At 42.8% G+C, this 23267-nt stretch overlaps 1 long non-coding RNA gene and 1 gene segment (V, D, J or C); one reads left to right on the forward strand and one right to left on the reverse strand.

Annotated features, from left to right (window-relative positions):
• The window catches only part of LOC118971267 (immunoglobulin kappa variable 2-28-like), a 628396-nt gene that overhangs the window by 526375 nt on the left and 78754 nt on the right, over nt 1-23267 (forward strand).
• Nucleotides 9743-10269, reverse strand: LOC140850461 (uncharacterized). Its single transcript, XR_012133327.1, has 2 exons — nt 10049-10269; nt 9743-9831 (listed from the first exon to the last, which is right to left on the reverse strand). It is a non-coding gene; the product is annotated as an uncharacterized lncRNA (long non-coding RNA).

Below are 23267 nucleotides of genomic sequence, written 5' to 3' on the forward strand. Positions count from 1 at the left end.
ACAGATCCAATAAAGGGTTGACATCCGAAATATATAAAGAGTTCATGCACCTCAACAAACAAAAAGCAAATAATCCAATTAAAAAATGGGCAGAGGAGCTGAGCAGACAGTTCTCCGAAGAAGAAATTCAGATGGCCAACAGACACATGAAAAGATGCTCCACATCACTAGTCATCAGAGAAATGCAAATTAAAACCATGATGAGATATCACCTCACACCAGTAAGGATCACCACCATCCAAAAGACAAACAACAACAAATGTTGGCGAGGTTGTGGAGAAAAGGGAACCCTCCTACACTGCTGGTGGGAATGTAAACTAGTTCAACCATTGTGGAAAAGCATTATGGAGGTTCCTCAAAATGGTCAAAATAGAGTTACCATTTGACCCAGGAATTCCCTTTCTAGGAATTTACCATAAGAATGCAGCAGCCCAGTTTGAAAAAGACAGATGTACCACTATGTTTATCACAGTACTATTTACAATAGCCAAGAAATGGAAGCAACCAAAGTGTCCATCAGTAGATGAATGGATAAAGAAGATGTGGTACATATACACAATGGAATATTATTCAGCCATAAGGAGTAAACAAATCCTACCATTTGCAACAACATGGATGGAGCTAGAGGGTATTATGCTCAGTGAAATAAGCCAAGTGGAGAAAGACAAATACCAAATGATTTCACTCATATGTGGAGTAAAAGAGCAAAGAAAAACTGAAGGAACAAAACAGCAGCAGTATCACAGAACCCAAGAATGGACTAACAATTACCAAAGGGAAAAGGACTGGGGAGAATGGGAGGGAAGGGAGGGATAAGGGCGGAGAAGATGAAAGCAGGTAATGCGTTTAGCATGCATAATGTGGGAAGGCGCACGGGAAGGGCTGTGCAACACAGAGAAGACAAATAGTGATTCTACAACATCTTACTACACTGATGGACAGTGACTATAATGGGGTTTGTGGGGTGGCCTTGGTGAAGGGGGACCCTAGTAAACATGAAGTTCTTCATGTAATTGTAGATTAATGATAACAGCAACAAAAAAAAAACCGCTGATGAGCTCGGGGGGCGCCAGGGGGTGGGGACCGTTGTTCACAGGGGTGGGCAGCTAGGGATATGCAGCTGAGGTCCCACTGCTGTGGAGAGAGGGAAGTGAGCAGAGAAAGAGGGCGGGTGGGCTGGAAGTTGGGGAGTGACAGGTGGTGATGTGTGAACAGAGGGACAGGGTTCTGAGTGGGCCACCAGGCTTTCCCCACTCCCGAGGCTATGGTGAGAAAACAACTCCGGGAGGGACGTGCTGAGGGTCTCACGGCCCTTTGGCAGGTGGGGCTGAGCTGACAGGGAGGTCAGGGAGGAGACGCCAGTGGGCAGAGCAGGCACGGCAGTGAGTCCTTCCCCCATCTGCCCCTGGGAGCAGGTCTGCTCAGGGCCTCTCCAGCCCAGGGGGACATGCTCCCTCTGCCTGCTCCCGTCCGTCCCTCCTCCCTCTCCTGGTGCAGACACTTTGCCTAGGAACACACAGCTAGTGACCAAGAAGGAAGGGACACCCAGGGAGGCCCTAGAGCAGCGCATCTGAGAGGAGTGAGCATGGGGCAGCGGGGCTCCCTGCTCCTGGGGAGGTTCAGGGGCAAGGGGGGAAACCAAAGCTCTCCAGAGCTCCTGTGGTTCATGAGAGAGGAGGCAGCTCCTTTTCCTTCAGGAGGATAATGAGCTTTAATATCAAAAACAACTTCTATTTGATTCATGGACAGATAGTTATTGAATTTCAGTTGTGGGGCAAGAATTTGAGTCTTATTAGTTAATTTGTCACTGACCTCCCATCTCCCAGGAGACTAACCTTGGATATTAGCCATCCCTGGAAGGAAAGACCTGAGGAATGTCAAGTCCAGTCTGCCCTTCATGATTTACCCAGGAGTTCCACGGTGGCACCTCTAGTAGATGGCAGGGGTGGGCAGTGGACTGTGAATCACATCCTCCTCCGACTTGTGCATCCACCTTGAGTCTCCTGCGTCCCCACTGCCTGGATGTGCCAAGCCCGGCCCTGCCTCTGGGCCTTTGTCCTGCACCCTCCCTCTGCTGGACACTTACACATGCCACTTCCGGCCCACGTTCCAGCCAGTGGCCTGCTGACAGCTCTGCAGAGAGGTCCTCTCCGAACGCCTGCTCCATGAAGCCCTTGTTCACACCCACCCAGTGAGGGCATTGCCTGGTCGGATCTCCCTCACAGCACATACCGCTGACTGTGATCAATTTCTCCTGCTTTCTTTCATCATTGGTGACTCCCCCAGGAGAACATGGACATGAAGACAGCAATATCGTGTCTGCTCACTATTGTCTAAGACTTTGACTGGTGGGAATAAATCAATGCGTCCGTGGGCAGGGCTGAACACCCTGACATACCCCGGATAAACTTGGTAACAGGAAACTGAATTATGAGCTTGTTTTCCTCCCTGTCAATAATTACGTCAGATGGACACCCCACCCTCAACACACAGTAGTACCAAGGGTACTAGGGACAATGTTCAGTTCACCACAGCCTGTTGTCAGCCTTCTTACACCTTAGAACCACCCCAATGTCACCTGAAGAGCCCGAGGAGGGGTTCGATGATGCACAATGAACCTGTCCTCTCACCTGCAGTTTAAAGGTCTCTGAACCACCTCAGGGCAAATCCAGAAGTGGCTGAACGCTTCTTGGTCCTCTGGGTAGTAACGGGGCCTCCTCTTGGTCATCCTGAGCCTCAGGGAAGGGCTGCTTTCTTCTGCAGGTGTGTCAGAGAAAAATTCCTCATGAGAGCCTGGACCCAGCCCACCTGGGAAGCCGTAAATATTTCCCTTGCTGCTCCCCGGAAGTCCACTCCTGCTCATGAGGACAAGATGACAATGGTTACTCGGCAGCAATTGCCATTTTCCGCAGTGACAAAAAAATTGGAAGAAGCCCGAGGACACACACCTGCCTGACATCCATCACTAACCCCTCCTCAGGGCCCCCTTCCTCCTGGTCCTGTGCTGGGGGCAACCTCTGGGGCCCGAGGACTCCTGATCCACGGGGCTGCAGGGAGAGGGGGTCCCACATGACCACGGGAGGGATGTGCTTCAGGAGTTACCCGGAGAGGTTATTTAAGCAGTAATGACAGCTGCCCAAACCAGGATCTCTCCGTACGTATTTCAGAAGCTGTGCAGATCACCAGAAAATAAGATACTGACGACGTAAAACCTATCTTGTTAGCATAACTGCACCATAAACTACCCGCTAAACCAGATGAAAGTAGAAAAATATACCCATTCCATCACAAGAGCCACTGGTCCGTGCAGAAAACCAGCGAGGACCAGAAAAGCTATACAGAGGAAAACAGAAAATTGATCTTAAATTACCTGTGAGAGAAATTCCACTTTTCATGAAAATACTGAGGAGCCCTGGTGTCACAGAGCAGGGGCGCAGCAGGACGGGCTCGATCAAGTGCCCAGGACGCAGGGAGGCAGCACGGAAAGGCGGCATTTTCGGGAAAGTGGAGCATGAACAGGAGGGAAAGGCACGCTCTGGAGTCTGGGCAGTGATGGGACAAAGGAGAGCAAGGAAGTTTAAGATCCTGCAAAAACAAAAAGATTCAGAACACCAACTCCCACGCCAGCCCATGGGTTAGATAGCACGGTTGTATCTGTTAATTTTCAAATTTGAGAATTGACCTATGGCAATGTAAGAAAACACCATTTTTTATTAGGAAATTACTTGGTGTTTTCATGCCCAGAGCTTACCTTTCAGACATTCAGGGGAGAAAAGAATTGTATCTACATGGAGAAAGGATAAGAGAGCAAATGTGGCAAAATGTTAACATTTGAGGGAGCTGAGGGAAGGGATTAAGAGGGTCTTCAATCTTTGTGCAATTTCCTGAAAGCTTGCCATTCATTTCAAATAAACAGAAGGGACAAAACTCTCCTCAGAGTACACTGACAGTAGCAGCCATGCTCCCCCTGGGGCTGCAGGGACAAGGGGGTAAGTGACATGTTCCCGCACCACCAGCCCTGCTCCTTCCTTTGTGCCTTTGATATATTGATGGGGTCAGGAACTCAGAAGTCCAGGACGAACTCTGCTGACTTCCCTTGAGGTCTCTTTCAGGAAACTGAGTCAATATGCTGCATCAAGCCTCAGTTTGCTTATGTCCAGGCACCATAAACCAAACACCTGGGGGAAAGGACAAGCCCCTGTGAACCCAAGCACACATGTCAAGAGTTAACCCTTTATCAGTCACCGAAATGCTTTCTCTCTCAGGAGCAAATACTTTGTGTTCTCCAAACCCCTCCCAAGGGGCTCCCAGTAACTTTCCCCAAACAGGAGCTCACTGGGCAGCACGTGATCTCTCATCTAACTCAGAAGTCCAGTTGTTTGTCCTTTGTCTCCCTCTGGCTGACTTTCCTCAGAGAGAGGCCCAGTAACCATGGCAACCAGAAAGCCTCTCCTGAGACCCCCACATCCCACAGGGCCAGGCCCAGCATTTTGGTGCCTCCTGTTGGAGTCCACAACTACATAAACAATTTATTAGTCACAAGGATACCTTCTCCCTTTCTTATATGGATCAGCACAAATTTCATTGACCGTATTGTATTTACCAAATTTTACTACTTAAGCTAGTTTATTTCTACTGCCTCACCCTTCTATACTCCAAATTAAAAAGCTCCACCTCTGATCAATTGTGCTTACAATGAGACGTAGATAAGTTCTATGACAATAGGAAAACCGGATGGACAATGGAGAGTGATTGGGTGGGGCTTCAGTAATTGAAAAAGAGCAGAAAAAGGCAAGAATCACCATAAATAACTACAAATGGATGATTCAGTAATTTCACTAGAGCACATATTTCCAAAGGAAATGCAAACAAGAGTTTAAAGTGATATATGCACTCACGTGTTAATTGCAGCATTATTCACAATAGCCGAGTGTCCAACAATGGACGAATAAAGCATCTGTGTATGTATACCCAATGGAATATCATTCAGCCGTGAGAAAGAAAGAAATCCTGCCATTTGCAGCTACATGGATGGACCTTGAGGGCGTTATGCTCAGTGAGGTTAGTCAGACACACAAAGACAAATATTCTAGGATCTCACTTATGTGTGGAATCTTAAAAAGCTGAACTTATAAAGACAAAGACTAGAATAGTAGTTACCAGAGACTAGTGTACTGATATACTGGGGATAAATTGTTTGAGGGTAAAAACTTGAAACTAGCAAAAAATAAGCCCTGGGGAGCAAATGCACAGATTAGCAATTAAAATAAAAATTATTATTTTTAAAGTTGTAAACTTCAAAGTTGCTGAGAGACTAGATCTTAAATTGTTTTCACCACAAAAAAGAAATGATAATTTTGTAACATGATAAAGGAGTTATCCAGCTATGGTGCTAATCATATTGCAACATATAAATGTATCAAGTGAAAATATGGTACATTTTAAACTTCCATGGTGTCATATGTCAAATATGTTTCAATGTTCTTAAAAAAGACAGGAACTAGATAAAGTGAGATCACAAGTCCAGAGAAGGTTGATTTCCCTTGTGGTTCAGGTGGGATCTTCACAAACACAGGCCAGAAACAGGGATCAAGTTAAGAATAACACTGAACAACTGGAAATGTTCTACTGGAAGAGAGTGTCACCTGATCCAAAGCCAGCCCACCTAACGGCTTAGAAGTGGCTTAGGACATGACTAGTATAAACATATGTCAAACAGGAATAATGGAGATTAACTAATAATCAGGTTTTTCTCACATAGAACAACCATCAAATCTAGAAGACCATTTGTCAGGTTCTAGTAGAAACAGGAGCTGAAACGCAGAGGAAAGTCAGGAGGCAGATGCCAGTGTACCTGAGGACATGATGCAGATGCAGTGCGTTTGAGGTACATGTGGAGGGGCTGGTGAGTGGAGCTAAAAGAGGGAGGACAGAGCTGGGGGAGGGTCAGCCCTGGGCTCGGGAGGGGCAGAGGTCACTGTCTCCTCTGCAGAGAAGGTGACAACACAGCCTCACCTCCAGGGCTGCCTCCCTTTGGGAACCAACTTCCCGTTCCCAAGGCCTCCCTTCTCCATGGGCCTGAGAGAGAGACCGACTCAAGGTCTGCTGTCACATGGGCCCCAAACTGAGTGCACTCCTCCTGGCACCTGGCATGGGACAGGACACTGGGACCATCTCAGCCCTGTTTCTGGAAGAGCTTCCAAGATGAGAGACGCTTCCAATTTTTCTGAAAACTACTTTTTGACACTGACTCTTTTACAAAGAATCACCACTAAGGCCATCAATAAATAGAAATTAGGAAAAGCCCTTTAAGGGTCTGTTATTGAGTCCCACCTTCCCCCTCCTGGAAGCCTTGGAGAGAATCATGTTTTTCCAGAAGAATGGGTGGTACTTTTGGGGCTGCACATCTGCTTCCTGCCTGAGGAAACCAAAGGTGAGATGGGGCTGAGGCGCTGCTCTGAGAGGTGAGGGTGCAGCCCTGAGAGGTGGGGGCCTTGATGAATTACAGCAACCCCCGCCCTGGGAGCAGTAAGCACTGTCCTCACACATGGAAAATCCAGAGATACTGGGGTGCAGACACGGACGGAGAGCTGGTGCCTCCCAACTCTTCTCCCTCCTCAGACAACAGCTCTCTGTGGACTGAACGTGGGGACAGAGGACAGTGAGGTACTCACCCCCTCAGAGGCCAGCATTGCCAGGCACCAAGGAAACCAACTGCGACAAGAAATGTAGACATGGCACTATTATTTAAGAATTACTACAAAGGATGAAGGATTTGCCTGAGATTTCATCCAAAGGGCAGCAGAAATGGCCACTCCAGGACAAATGGGCACCATTGGGGAGAGTGAAAAACCTTAGTCTGATTCTATCTCAGGCTGGTTTAATGAACACCTGAACAACCAAGGGCTAAATCCACTGAGGATAGCTTGAGAGAAAAAGTCCTATGTTCTCCTGTTCCTGGGCCACAGCCCCACACCCCGACTCATCCCTGTGGAAAGGAGCACCTGGAATGAAGGGCCCCAGCTTACACAGGCGCAGGGACCCTCGGCCGGCCTGAACCTCCCAGAACTGCTCTGGGTCCTCACAGGAGAGCTGCCTGCACCTCACAGGGACCCGGGCCCTCCAGGGATTATGAGCACAGAAGGCACCCCCCTCAGGACTGGACCTGTGTCTATATGCCATGAGGGGGTCACAGTCACCACCACCTCCTCCTCAGGAGCAGCTCTGGGCTCCTGCCAAAGCATCACCAGGTGCAACCAAAACCCGACTCCACAAGCCCCGCCTCATCCTCCTGGGGATTTGCAGCAACCTCCTCACTGCCCCCCACAGCCAGCCCTGTGGTCAGAGGCAGGCAAACAGGTTTCTTCTACAGACATGGTCTAGGCCCCTGGGAGGGTGGCAGGCAGCAAGTGGTACCACCATCCCAGATCCTGAGCCCCTGCTCCTGCGTCCAGGTGAGACAAAGTCCCCAGGTGGAGAGTCCCCTCAGGGCCAGACCTCCTGCTCCCTCTTCCCTATTCAGAGCTCTCCCACTGACCACATCCTTCAAACAAACCCCAGTCCTCAGAGAGGCCCACAGCGTCCTACACAGCGTGGCCTTTGATCTTACTTCCCCTGCTGTCCCCCTTGCACACTCCATTTTAGCAACATTGCCTTCCTTCTTTTTCTATGTGTGATCACAGATCTCCTCAGAAATGTGCTGTTTCCTCAAACTGGGACTCTATTTCCTGGAAGTATTCCTACTGCTCATTTCTTCTCTACATTAAAACATCGATTAAGTCATATATTCTCAAAGTAACGTTCTATGACCACCCATGCATGCATGCAGAAACTGGTCCCCATCTTTATGCCTCCCCATACCCGTGCTTTATTCCATCTCACTCTGTGGTTGCTGTGTCAAGAAGCAGGGGCCATTTACCTTCTTCAATAGCATCAATTGCACTGGTCTAGAATGTGGCAGTGGGACACTGTGTCACTGCGAGGCTAGGCTTCAGCAGGTGGTATGTGCTCTCTCTCTCTCTCTCTCTCTCTCTCTTTCTCTCTCTCTCAGGACCCTGCCAACTGCCTTGGAAGTTGAGTGCCATCTACCAGATGAGGAGAGACATGAAGCCAGTCACCTAAGCAGCCCCAGCTGATGGTTAGCCAGCTACACAAATGGGAAGGAGAAGTGACATGAGCCTTCCTCTGTCAGCTAGCACAGAGGTGACCTGTTAGCCAACTTCAAATACATGAGCCACCCAGCCACGGTCAATCAAGCGTGGCCCATATTAACAGAACTGCTCAGCTAACCATAAGCATGACAGCAATAAAAACACTGCCATCTTGAGCAACTACCCTTTTGTGGGTGTTTTAATACATGACAATAGCTAACTAATACCACATTCAATTTTAGATGTCTCCTTCTAGCCAACTAGGTTTACCCCCTGGCTTTCTTTATTTTTCTTTGTAGCACTTAAAAAGCTGTGTATTGTCTGTCTCTCCCAAATGGAGTGAAAGCAGATATTTGTGCTCTTGACACATAACATGCACTCAAAAATCATATCTTGAAGAAATGAATGATATGGATTCCTTAATATCAATACATCAATTATATTTCTAATTACTGGGAGAAGCTGTTATGTATACTAGTGTTCAGAGGAGACTGGTCAGGTTTGCAGCAATTGTTCCTGAAGCTAAATTTCCTTATTTCAGAAGAAGGTGAGGGAACAGCACTAAAATTAATTACATGTAATCCAAGAAATTCAACTTATAGCATGCTTAGAGCCATGACTTCCTTCACTCACAAATCCAAGGGAGGGCTTTACAAGGAAAGTTGATATATGATGACAAAAGGCACTGAGGGACACTACCAGATCTTTCTAGAATGACAGCTGAAAGAATTAGAGACTCACCCAAGAGCAAAGGGTGGTACAAAAGGGAACCAGTGGGAGAGCAGCTGCAATGACAGTGGCCAGAAAGTATTGGCTGGAGAACAGGGTCCATGGAAAGGAATCACAGGAGAGGGATGCTACATGTTACATGGAAGGTTTTGAATAGGAGAGGCCAAGGGTTTTCTATAGGGAAGGTCCAGAGTTGTAGGGCGATTGCAGATAAAGAAGGAAGGCCCTGAGAATAAGGAATTAAAATAGAAATGAGCCAGTCAAGGAGGAACCGGTAAGAGAGAATTGATCCACCAGCGTGTACAATTCACGGGACGTGCTGAGAGAGGGTGCCCGACCTTCCTGGCTCACTCAGGGGACCTGTCCATTGGGAACATGCACGTCCCTATGACACAACTCCTGGGAGCATCTCTAAGAGATCTTCAGAGGGTTGTTCTTCAAAAAAAATCTCCCATGAAAATGGATACAAAAAATCCACCTGATGTAATTTCTTCTTGGGCCCTACCTACTGCCAGGAATCAGTCAGGAGGTGGGACCTCTCAGGCTCATAGAGGGATGTGTGAGTTCAAAGCTCTGCTAGAAGGAAGCAGCGGGCCCAGCAGGGATGCACTGGCCCGCGGCCCTGGGGTTTGTGTTCGAGGCTGAAGCACTGTGGGAGGATAGTTATAATGCTGGTAGCAGTAATAAGTTGCCAAATCCTCAGCCTGGGTGCTGCTGATGGTGAAAGTGAAATCTGTCCCAGACCCACTGCCACTGAAGCGGTCAGGGACCCCAGATGCACGTGTGGAAGCCGAGTAGATGAGCAGTTTTGGAGCCTGCCCAGGCTTCTGCTGGTACCAGGCTACGTAGCTGCTAACACTCTGACTGGCCCTGCAGTTTATGGTGACCCTCTGTCCTGGAGACACAGCCAAGGAGGCTGGAGACTGGGTCATCACGATGTCCCCGCAGGCACCTGCAATCACAAATGGGTAAGGATGACACACACACACCACTTTATCCTACACACCTTGAAATATGTCCTTTTAAAAACAGTCTAATGGCATTGCATGCCAATACAAATTGAGCCTCTATTGGAAATAGCCAGTATTTCTAATTACATCTAAAAATTTTTTAACTCTTAAAAGATATTACTCACTCCAAAAGGATTGTGGCACTTGTGAATTTCTCACCTGTGACCCAGAGCAACAAGAACGTGAGGACCTGCGTCTGTGACACCATCTTGCTGCGCCTGCCCCCCTGCTGCAGCTCAGCTCCCATGGCAAAAACCCCTTTTATAAACCCTGAGCAGCTGCTCTGGGCCTGGAGGGGTCTATGCAAAGCAATCACTGAGCAAAGAAGTGAGTTTCATAAGCTGCATATTGTGAAAGTCTCCACTGTAAACCACAAGCCAAACACGCCATCACTGAGATGTAGTCGGGTGACTAGAAAAGACACAGAGGTCACTGCAGAAGCTCTCAAATTAATGTTAGAAGCTCTAAAACTACCTGCCGCTTGAAGATCTAATAAAGAGCTTCTATTCAAATCCAAAATGTCTTTAAATGGGCTCAGTTTCCAGAAATGTTAGACTATATTCTTCCTATCAGCAATCCTGGTGAAATCATAAAACATTTGGGGATAAAAGGAAGGAGGGTGGGAGGGAGGGAAGCAGAAGGGAAAGGAAGGGACAAAAAGAAAACGCAGATAGTTGGGCCCAACTTACTGTTAAATCTACGACCAGAAAATGTTGGATCACTGAAGCCACTTTTATTCTAAATACAGTGTTAATCTTCAAACACTTAAGCTTGGGTTTCAGGACCAGAACAATAGAAGATGGGCCCAAGATGTCCTCATGTGGGACCTAATTTGAGCTGGGGGACAGAGGGACTCTAATCTCCAAGTAAATAAATGAAAGAGATACCAGACCCTACCCTTCCCACAACCACAGGGAACAGAAAAGAGTGCTCCAAGTTTGCCCCAGGAAAGGAGAGGACAAAAAACAGACAATATTTGGGGGGAAATTATGGCCAAAACCAAATCTTGAAAGGATTTTTACTCCATGTATGGAAGGTTTATGTGAACCTGCCGCTCTCCACTCTTAAAATTTAGGTGAAGCTCTTCCTACTGCTGAAGCTAGAGGGCATTATGCCAAGTGAAATAAGTCAGACAGAGGACGACACACACCATGTGATTTCAACGAATGGGTGGCGGCCAGAAGGGAGGAGTGAGGGGTCTGGGTGAGACAGGAGGAAGGGATCAAGAGGAACAAACTTCCAGTTATACAATCATTCATGAGACGAAAAGTCCAGCATAGGGAGTATGGTCAATAACCCTGTAATATCTCTGTATGGTAACTACACTTCTTGTGGTGAGCATTTTGTACATGGGCATAATTGGCACTATTTTCTACACCAGACACTGATATGTCAACTATCTTGCAATTAAAAAAATTCTTATGTTATAGGGGTGTTGTGAGAACTGATACAAGATATGTAAGGCCCTCAGCAGACACTGCTTTGATGTCAAGTAAAGAGTCAACAAAATTTAGCTCGTATCATTATTGTCACGATGATTATTTGATGATACCGTGAAGAAGTTCAAATTGGCAAATCCTGTACTGTTTAATGAGCTGAGGGCTGACTTAATTAGTGCCAAACCTAATACATTCTCTCTCTCTCCTTTCATCTGTGTCTTGTTTATTTATTTGTATGGTCTCCTAATGTCATGGTAACAGCATGCATCCTTATAGTTTTGTTCCAAGAAAATTCACTCTTCCAATTATTTTCTTTCCTATTTTCATTAGTGTTTATTTATTTGAATCCCTGCCACTAAACACATGTTACCATAATTTTCTATTTTCTCCAATTTGAAAAAAAGTTGACTACCTATTTTTTCTACCACTCTCTCACTTATTATAAGATCTACTCTCTTCATGAACTTTTAAGTTTATAATATCATATTGGTTGTGTTTTTTCACATGTCCCTTTGTTGTTCTTCTTTCTGGTAAGGACACTAACATGAGATCTACGCTCTTAACAAACCTCTAAGTGCACAAGACCTTACTGTTAGCTATAAGCACTGTGCTGTACAGATCTCTGCAATTTACTTATTTTGTGTAACTGTAACTTTATACCCATTGAGCAACAATTCCACATATTCCCCTGCTGCTCCTTAATAATCACTATCTTATTGTCTATTTCTGTACATTTCATCATTTTAGATGCCTCAAATAAAGGGAATTAAGCAGTGTTTGTCCTTCGATGACTAATTTCAATTAGCATGGTGTCTTCTAGATCCATCCATTTGTAGCAAATGGTAAGATTTCCTTCAATGTAAGGTTGAATAATATTCCCTTGTATATACACACACCACATTCTTTTCATGCACTCACCTGTCAGTGGAGTTGACAGGGTTGTTTCCATATCCTGACTCTCATTAACAATGCCACAATGAACAGAGAGTGAAAAACTCTTCAGAACCCTAATATCAAATCATTTGAATATACACTCAGAAGTAAGATTGCTGGATCATATGTTAGTACTATTTCCAACTTTTTTTGGAACTCCATTCTATTGTCTGTAACAGCTGCAAAAATTAACATTCCTGCCAACAGTGTTCAAGGGTTCCATTTTCTCTAGAACCTCAGCAACACATATCGACTTTTGTTTTGTTTTTTGCTGTTAGCCAGCCTAATAGGCGTGAAGTCTTTGCGATTTGCATTTCCCTAATAATTAACGATGTTGAGCATCTTCTCATGCACTTGTTGGCTGTTGCATGTGTTCATTGGAGAAAGGCCTATTCAAGTCCTTTGCCTATTTGTTAATCAGTTTATTTGTTGGTTTTGTTATTGAGTTGTAGGAGTTTCTTATGTATTTTGCATATTAATCCTTATCAGATATATAGTTTGCAAATATTTTCTCCCATTGCATAGGTTGCGTTTTTACTCTGTTGATTGTTTCTCTTGCCGAGTATTGACTTTCTAGTTTGATGCAGTTCCAGTGGCTTATTTCTGCTTTTGTTGTCCATGTTTTTGGTGTCATATCCAAGAATCCAATGCTAAAACCAATGTTATGAAGCTTTCCTCCTGTATTTTCTTCTAAGAGTTTTGCAGTTCAGTTCTTATGTTGATTTTTTGAATTGAGTTTTGCATATGGTATTAAATAAGGATTCCATTATATTATTCCTGTTTTGCTCTATTCTTTATTGCATGTGGGTATCCAGTATTCTTGACACAATTTCTTAAAGTGACTGTCTTTCTCCATTGTGCATTCCGGGCACCTTTGTCAACAATCATTTCACCATATGTACATGAGCTTTATTTCTGGGCTCTTTATTTTGCTTCATTGGTATATATGTCTATCCTTATACTCATACCATACAGTTTTAGTTATGGTAGCTTTATACTGTTTTGAAGTCAGTAAGTATGAATTATTGACCTTTATTCTTTCTCAAGATTTTTTTGATATCAGGATCCTTTGTGGTTCCATATGAATTTTAGGATTTTTTCTATTTCTGTAAAAACATTGCCTTTGGGATTTTGATAGACATTTCATGGAATCTGTAGTTTGCTCTGAGTAGTATGGACTTTTTAACAATATTAAATCTTCCAGTCTATGAACTTAGAATATCTTTCCGTTTTATCTGTGTCTCTTTAATTTCCTTCAGCAATGTTTTATAGTTTTCAGTGTATATGTTTTTGACCTCCTTAGTTAAGTTGATTCCTATGTAACTTTTGTGGTGCAATGGTAAGTAGTATTGTTTTCTTGTTTTCCCTATTCTCAATATAATAAAAACCATATATTAAAAACCCAAAACAAACATACTCTGTGGTATAACCTGAAAGCATTTCATACAAAATCAACAACAAAGCAAGAATGTTCACTAACTACAGGTGACACGATCTTTTATGTAGAAACCCCTGACAATTCCCCAAAAAACAAGACTGTTAGAACTAAAGAACAAAGCAAAGCTGCAGGACACAAAATAAATACTCAAAAATGAGTTGCGTTTTTATACATAAATTACACCACTTTTCCCCTCTATTCTTTTTGTATGTAGGTTTTAATATAAAACATTTCACATGAGATATCCAAGTAAATGGACACACCAAAGAGATTCTCCATGATATTGTACAGCTTCACATTGCCCTCTGTATACCAGAAGTAAGATGAAGGAAGCTCATTGTCCACGTTAGAGCTCAAGTCAGAACTGCACACCAGTCAAGGGCCCATCCTAGTGTGCTTGGAAAAAGCTGCATGGAGCATGTAAAGTGCACCATGGGAAGGGGCCTCACTCTTATGTGCCCAGCAGCCTCAGGGAGATGTGGTGACACTGTCAAGCAAATTCATACAAATACACAAACACATATACAGCCACATCCAATTCAACTACCAAGAAATGAGGAAATGTCACATACATCAAAGGAAAACCAGAACTTCACAGTAGGCAAAATGGTAGAGGCAGATTTTATTAAGGAGTATTGCAATAAGAGTAAATAGGCTTTTGGATAGAGTTGGGATTAATTCTGAAAACAGCCTGAACAAGTGGGAATTTACAGCCAAGAAGAGGTTTAGGAGTCAATGAATGGACAATTATTAAGAGGAAACACTAGGAGTAAGGGGTTCTGGCTAATCCTGAAGACATCCCAGCCTTATCAGACACCACCTGGAGGATGGGGAGGGTGAGGAACCCGATTACTTATTCAGGGTGATCAGATATGCAGAGTGGGGGTCTCTTGCTAAACTGACTTAGCAGAGTTCTTGGTAAATCTGGATTCTACAAGGAAGTGCATACGCGGGCCCAAGAGAAGGTTCCACAGCCTGAATCAAGTTCAGTGAAGCAAAGAGTGTTTGCCAGCTCTCTTCCCACTCTTGCACTGTGCTTCACCCTGACCATGTATGCAGGGCAGAGAGAGGAAGAGCACTCAGCACCTTGCCTCTCAGCCAAGAGCAGGGAGGCTTTAAGAACTTTAAAATCATCCCTTAAATATAGTCTTAGCCCTCAAGACTATGACCTGGGGGACAAAATGCAAAAGTCCTTTACTGTCTGCAACTGTATATGTGTCTTTGTTCTCATTCTCCCTTGAAGAGTCCCCTCAATCTCAGTCCTACATCACTTTGCATGTCTTTCTAAGATTTTAAAATTTCAACTCTCACCACAGTTTTTTTTCAGGTCCCTGAATACATCACCCAGGATATCCAATCCAAAGGACATATACATATCTATTACTTTCTAATTTCTATCAATTTCAATTTCATGTAGTCTAAGCATTAATTCAATTGATTATTAAATTGTCTGAGTTGCCTTAAAAGTTTTCAGATCTCAAATCTTAAGCCTGGAAATGATTTTCCCATAGAATCATTTACAGAAATCATATCCTGAAAAGTTTGCCTCTCTCTACATACCTTCTCTTGGAGAAGCAGTAGAAAGACAGAGGTTGGGGCCAGGTTAGAAAACTGGAGGAATACTACTCAGCAATAAACATGGACAAACTTTCAAAAATAGCCTATTGAGGGGAGTCAGATACAAAAGACCACATCCTATATGATCCCATTCACATGAAATCTCTAGAAAAGGAGAAGTTACATGTCCAGAAAGTGGATCAGGGTTTCCTGGGGCTGATTGTGGGACCAGTAACTAATTATAAATAAGACCAAAGAAATATTTTTCATGATGAAAGTACTCTGAAGATGGATTGTGATGGTAGATGTTAAAACTGTACATATTTACTCAAATGTATGGAATAGTGCACTTAAGACTGGTGAATATTATGACATAAATTATGTCTTCATAAAACCACTTAAAAAATGGATCAAACCACAGCCCTGAAAGAAAAGAGCTTCATTACATTAGGCTCTGAAAATATAGATGACAAGTGTATTAAACCACACAAATAATCAGCCTTATATCAGAGAAGGCATTCTGTCCACCCACAGACAACAGCAACTGGGAATAGTAGAAAACTCATCAGCCAATTTATCAACAAATACTAGACTTCATAAGTCTTGTGTTCTTGTTGCTTAATTGCAGTACAGAAAAATGAACACAAATAGGAATTGGCCAGTAGCCATGGCAACCCAGAAGCCAGGAGGTCCCTGAGGCCCCTCCTGAGACCCCAACACACTGCAAGGCCACGCCCTACATTTTGATGCCTCATGGTTGAATCCACAACATAAGCCAATTATTAGTCACATGGGTTCCTTCCCCCTTTCTTATCTTGATCAACACAAATTTCATTTACCTTATTGCAATTTCCAAATTTTACTACTACAGCTAATTTATTTCTAATGCCTAACCCTTATCCTAAGCCTTCTATCCTACGAAAAGGAAATTTCACTCTGATCAATTCTGCTTACAATTCAGATAAAGATAAATTTGATGACAGAAGGAAAATAGAATGAATGCTAGAGAGCATTGGCTGGGGGTTGGGTATTCAATAAAGTAGCAGAAAAAGGCAGGAATCAGCATAAGCAATTACAAATAGAACAACCATATGATCCAGTAATTTCACTATAGCACATATTTCCAAAAGAAATGCAAACAAGAGTTTAAAGTGATATATGCACTTCCGTGTTAATTGCAACATTATTCACAATAGCCAAGTGTATATCAATGGACGAATAAAGCTACTGTGGTATATATACCAAATGGAATATTATTCAGCTGAGAGAAAGAAAGAAATCCTGCCATTTGCAACAACATGGATGGATGTTGAGGGCACTATGCTCAGTGAGGTTAGTCAGACAGACAAAGACAAATACTCTAGGATCTCACTTATGTGTGGAATCTTAAAAAGCTGAACTCATAAAAACAAAGACTAGAATGGTAGTTACAAGAGGCTATGGGGGTGGGGAATTGGGGATAAATACTTTAAGGGTAAAACCTTGAAACTACTAGATAAATAATCCCTGGGGAGCTAATGCACACCTAAGAGATTATAATAAAAACTACTACTGTCTTCAAAGATGCTAAGAGACTAGATCTTAAATTGTTTTCACCACAGAAAAGAAATGATAATTTTGTAACATGTTACTGGTCTGAGCTTGCAGGTGCTAATCATACTGCAACATATAAATGTATCAAGTCAACATATTGTACACTTTAAACTTCCACAGTGTTATATGTCAAATATGTTTCAATGTTCTTAAAAAAGACAAGAACTAGGAGAAGGGAGCCAAGATGGGGCATGAGTAGAGCAATAGAAATCTCCTCCCAAAACCACATATATTTTTGAAAATACAGCAAATACAACTCCTCCTAAAAGAGGGACCAGAAGACACAGGACAACAGCCAGACTACATCCAGACCTGCGAGAACACAGCACCTCGTGAAGGTGGTAAGATACAAGCCCCGGCCCGGTGGGAACCGAGCACCCCTCACCCCAGCTCCCAGCAGGAGGAAAGGAGTCGGAGTGTGGAGGGAGAGGGAGCCCAGGACTGCTAAATACCCAGTCATAGCCTGCCACACCAGAGCCCAGACACAGTGAGTGTGTGAGGTGCTGGAAACTAGGGAAACAGGACAGTAAGACCTGTGAGCAGGCCCCCATAGCCAGCGCCCCTGGGACAAAGAAAAGCAAGTGCTTTTTGAAAGTCTTAAAGGGACAAGGACCCGACAGTTGGACAGAAGGATCCCAGGACACTTAGCCCAGCAGCTGGGAATCCCGGGGAACTCTGGGCACCCTAACCCCCTGGAAAGCAGGGAAGCTCTTAGGGGCCCCTCACAGAGATAAACAGCCTCCCGGCCATTTCCCCTCTGATGTGGCTCTGCCATATCAGAGCAGCAGCCCGAGGCAGTTCATGCCCACAGCAACCGTGGAGCTAAACTCCATAGCAGCCAGGCAAGAATCAGAAGCCCCAACTGCGTGCAGCTTCCCAGCACGACCAGCTAGAGGTCACTGTTCTCCCAGGAAAGGAAGGCCACAAACCAACAAGAAGGGATGTTCTCCCAGCTATCACTTGCACCAGCTCCACAAACTATCTCTATCGCCATGAAAAGGCAGAAGAATTTTATACAGACCAAATCACAACCCCTGAGAAGGAGATAGACCTAACCCGTCTTCCTGAAAAAGAATTCAAAATAAAAGTCATAAACATGCTGATGGAGCTGCAGAGAAATATACAAGAGCTAAGGGATGACATCTGGAGGGACATTACAGAAGTGAAACAATCTCTAGAAGGACTTATAAGCAGAATGGATAAGATTCAAAAGGCCATTGATGAAATAGAATCCAGAGAACAGGAATGCATAGAAGCTGATGCAGAGAGAGATAAAAGGTCTCCAGGAATGAAACAATATTAAGAGAACTGTGTGACCAATCCAAAAGGAACAATATCCACATTATAGGGGTAGCAGAAGAAGAAGAGAGAGAAAAAGGGTAGAAAGTGTCTTTGAAAAAATAATTGCTGAGAACTTCCCAAACTGGGGGTGGAAATAGTTGCTCAGACCACGGAGGCACACAGAACTCCTAACAGAAGGGACCCAAAGAGGACAACACCAAGACACATAATAATTAAAATGGCAAAGATCAAGGACAGTGACAGAGTATTAAAGGCAGCCAGAGAGAGAAAAAATGTCACCTACAAAAGGAAAACCCATCAGGTTATCATCAGACTTCTCAACAGAAACCTTACAGGCCAAAACAGAATGGCATGATATATTTAATGTAATGAAACAGAAGGGCCTTGAACCAAGGATACTGTATCCAGCAGGATTATCATTTAAATATGAAGGAGGGATTAAACAATTTCCAGACAAGCAAAAGTTGAGGGAATTTGCCTCCCACAAACAACATCTTAGAGGGACTGCTCTAGATGGGAGCACTCCTAAAAAGAGCACAGAACAAAACACGCTACATATGAATAATGGAGGAGGAGGAAAAAGAAGGGAAAGAAATAATCATCAGACTCTATTTATAACAGCTCAATAAGTGACTGAGGTCAGACAGTAAGGTAGTAAAGAAGCTAACCTTGAACCTTTGGTAACCACATATCTAAAGCCTGCAATGGCAATAAGTACATATCTTTCAATAATCACCCTAAATGTAAATGGACTGAATGCACCAATCAAAAGACACAGAGTAATAGAATGGATAAAAAAGCAATATCCATCCATATGCTGCTTACAAGAGACTCACCTCAAACCCAAAGACATGCACAGACTTAAAGTCAAGGGATGGAAAAAGATATTTCATGTGAACAATAGGGAGAAAACAGCAGGAGTTGCAGTACTAGTATCAGACAAAATAGACTTCAAAGCAAAGAAAGTAACAAGAGATAAAGAAGGACATTATGTAATGATAATGGGCTCAGTCCAACAAGAGGATATAACCGTTATAAATATATATGCACCCTAGACAGGAGCACCAACATTCCTGAAACAAATACTAACAGAACTAAAGTAGGAAAGAGAATGCAATGCATTCATTTTAGGAGACTTCAACACACCATTCACTCCAAAGGACAGATCCACCAGACAGAAAATAAGTAAGTGCACAGAGGCACTGAAAAACACACTAGAACAGATGGACCTAATAGACATCTATAGAACTCTACACCCAAAAGCAACAGGATACACATTCTTCTCAAGTGCACATAGAACATTCTCCAGAATAGACCACATACTAGGCCACAAAAAGAGCCTCAGTAAATTCAAAAAGATTGAAGTTCTACCAACCAACTTTTCAGACCACAAAGGTATAAAACTAGAAATAAAGTGTACAAAGAAATCAAAAAGGCTCACAAACACACATAGGCTTAACAACACGCTTCTAAATAGTCAATGGATCAACAACCAAATTAAAATGGAGATCTAGCAATATATGGAAATAAATGACAACAACAACACAAAACCCCAAATTCTGTGGGACGCAGCAAAAGCAGCCTTAAGAGGAAAGTATATAGCAATCCAGGCATATTTAAAGAAGGAAGAACAATCCCAAATGAATAGTCTAATGTCACAATTATCAAAATTGGAAAAAGAAGAACAAATGAGACCTAAGGTCAGCAGATGGAGGGATATAATAAAGATCAGAGAAGAAATAAATAAAATTGAGAATAATAAAACAATAGAAAAAAATCAATGAAACCAAGAGCTGGTAATTCAAGAAAATAAACAAAATAGATAACCCTCTAGCCAGACTTATTAGGAGAAAAAGAGAGTCAACACACATCAACAGAATCAGAAATGAGAAAGGAAAAATCACGATGGACCCCACAGAAATACAAAGAATTATTAGAGAATACTATGAAAACCTATATGCTAACAAGCTGGAAAACCTAGGAGAAATGGACAACTTCCTTGAAAAATACAACCTTCCAAGACTGACCCAGAAAGAAGCAGAACAATTACCAGCAATGAACTTGAAGCGGTTATCAAAAAACTACCCAAGAACAAAAACCCCAGGCCAGATGCATTTACCTCAGAATTTTATCAGACATACAGAGAAGACATAATACCCATTCTCCTTAAAGTTTTCCAAAAAATAGAAGAGGAGGGAACACTCCCAAACTCATTCTATGAAGCCAACATCACCCTAACACCAAAACCAGGTGAAGACCAAACCAAAAAAGAAAACTACAGACCAATATCCCTGATGAAAGTAGATACAAAAATACTCAACAAAATATTAGCAAACTGAAATAAAAAATACATCAAGACAAAAATATACCATGACCAAGTGGGATTCATCCCAGGGATGCAAGGATGGTACAACATCTGAATATCCATCAACATCATCCACCACATCAACAAAAAGAAGGAAAAAAACCACATGATCATCTCCATAGATGCTGAAAAAGCATTTGACAAAATTCAACATCCATTCATGATTAAAACTCTCAACAAAATGGGCATAGAGAGCAAATACCTCAACATAGTAAAGGCCATATATATGATAAAACCACAGCTAACATCATACTGAACAGCGAGAGGCTGAAAGCTTTTCCTCTGAGATTGGGAACAAGACAGGGATGCCCACTCACCCCACTGTTATTCAACATAGTACCGGAGGTCCTAGCCATGACAATTAGACAAAACAAAGAAATACAAGGATTGCAGATTGGTAAAGAAGAAGTAAAACTGTCGCTATTTGCAGATGACATGATATTGTACATAAAAAACCCTAAAGATTCCACTGCAAAACTACTAGAACTAATATCAGAATCCAGCAAAGTTGCTGGACACAAAATTAACACAAAGTGTATGTGGCTTTCCTATACACTAACAATGAACTAATAGAAAGAGTAATCAGGAAAATAATTCCATTCACAATAGCATCAAAAAGAATAAAACACCTAGGAATAAACCTAACCAAGGAAGTGAATACTCTTAAGAGAAATTAAAGAGGACACTAACTAACAATGGAAACTCATCCCATGCTCCTGGCTAGGAAGAATTAATATCGTCAAAATGGCCATCCTGCCCAAAGCAATATATACATTCGATGCAATCCCTATCAAATTACCAACAGCATTCTTCAATGAACTGGAACAAATAGTTCAAAAATACATATGGAACCACCAAAGACCCCAAATAGCCAAAGCAATCCTGAGAAGGAAGAATAAAGTGGGGGCGATCTTGCTCCCCAACTTCAAGTTCTACTACAAAGCCACAGTAATCAAGACAATTTGGTACTGGTACAAGAACAGAGCCACAGAACAGTGGAACAGAATAGAGACTCTAGACATTAACCCAAACATATATAGCCAATTAATATATGATAAAGGAGCCATGGACATACAATGGCGAAATGACAGTCTCTTCAACAGATGGTGCTGGCAGAACTGGACAGCTACATGTAAGAGAATGAAACTGGACCAATGTCTAACCCCATACACAAAAGTAAATTCAAAATGGATCAAAGACCTGAATGTAAGTCATGAAACCATAAAACTCTTAAAAAAAATCATAGGCAAAAATCTCATGGACATAAACATGAGTGACTTCTTCATGAACATATCTCTCCGGGCAAGGGAAACAAAAGCAAAAATTAACAAGTGGGACTATATCAAGCTAAAAAGCTTCTGTACAGCAAAGGACACCATCAAAAGAACAAGAAACTATCCTACAGTATGGGAGAACATATTCATAAATGACAGATCCAATAAAGGGTTGGCATCCAAAATATATAAAGAGCTCACACACCTCAACAAACAAAAAGCAAATTATCCAATTAAAAAATTCGCAGAGGAGCTGAATAGACAGTTCTGTAAAGAAGAAATTCAGATGGCCAACAGACACATGAAAAGATGCTCCACATCGCTTGTCATCAAAGAAATGCAAATTAAAACCACAATGAGATATCACCTCACAATAGTAAGGATTGCCATCATCGAAAAGACAAACAACAAATGTTGGTGAGGTTGTGGAGAAAGGGGAACCCTCCTAAACTGCTGGTGGGAATGTAAATTAGTTCAACCATTGTGGAAGGCACTATGGAGGTTCCTCAAAATGCTCAAAATAGAAATACCATTTGACCCAGGAATTCCACTTCTAGGAATTTACCCTAAGAATGCAGCACTCCAGTTTGAAAAAGACAGATGCACCCCTATGCTTATCACTACACTATTTACAATAGCCAAGATATGGAAGCAACCTAAATTTCCATCAGTAGATGAATGGATAAAGAAGATGTGGTACATATACACAATGGAATATTACTCAGCCATAAGAAAAAAACAGATCCTACCATTTGCAGCAACATGGATGGAGCTAGAGAGTATTATGCTCAGTGTAAAAGGCCAGACGGAGAAAGACAAGTACCAAAGGATTTCACTCATATGCGGAGTATAAGAACAAAGGAAAACCAAAGGAACAAAACAGCAGCAGAATCACAGAACCCAAAAATGCACTAACAGTTACCAAAGGGAAAGGGACTGGGAAGGATGGGTGAGAAGGGAGGGACACGGGTGGGGAAAAAGAAAGGGGGCCTTACTATTAGCATGTATAGCGTGGGGGTGGGCACAGGGAGGGCTGTACAACACAGAGAAGACAAGTAGTGATTTTACAGCATCTTACTACGCTGATGGACAGTGACTGTGAAAGGGTACATGGGGGGGACTTGGTGAAGGGGGGAGCCTAATAAACACAATGTTCTTCATGTAATTGTAGATTAATGATACCAAAAGAAAAAATTAAAAAATTAAAAAAATTAAAAGACAAGATCTAGATAAACTGAGATCACACATCCAAAGGGTTGATTTCCCTTGTGGTTCAGGTGGCATCTTCACAAACACAGGCCAGAAACAGGGCTCAGGGTAAGAATAACATTGAACAAATGGAAATATTGCATTGGAAGAGAGTGTCACCTAATCCAAACCAGCCCACCTAAGGGCTTAGGAGTGGCTTAGGACATGGACTAGTATAAACATATGTTAAACAGGAATAATGGATATTAACTAATAATCAGATTTCTCT

Source organism: Manis javanica, chromosome 1 (assembly GCF_040802235.1).
Source record: "Manis javanica isolate MJ-LG chromosome 1, MJ_LKY, whole genome shotgun sequence".
Lineage (NCBI taxonomy): Eukaryota > Metazoa > Chordata > Mammalia > Pholidota > Manidae > Manis > Manis javanica.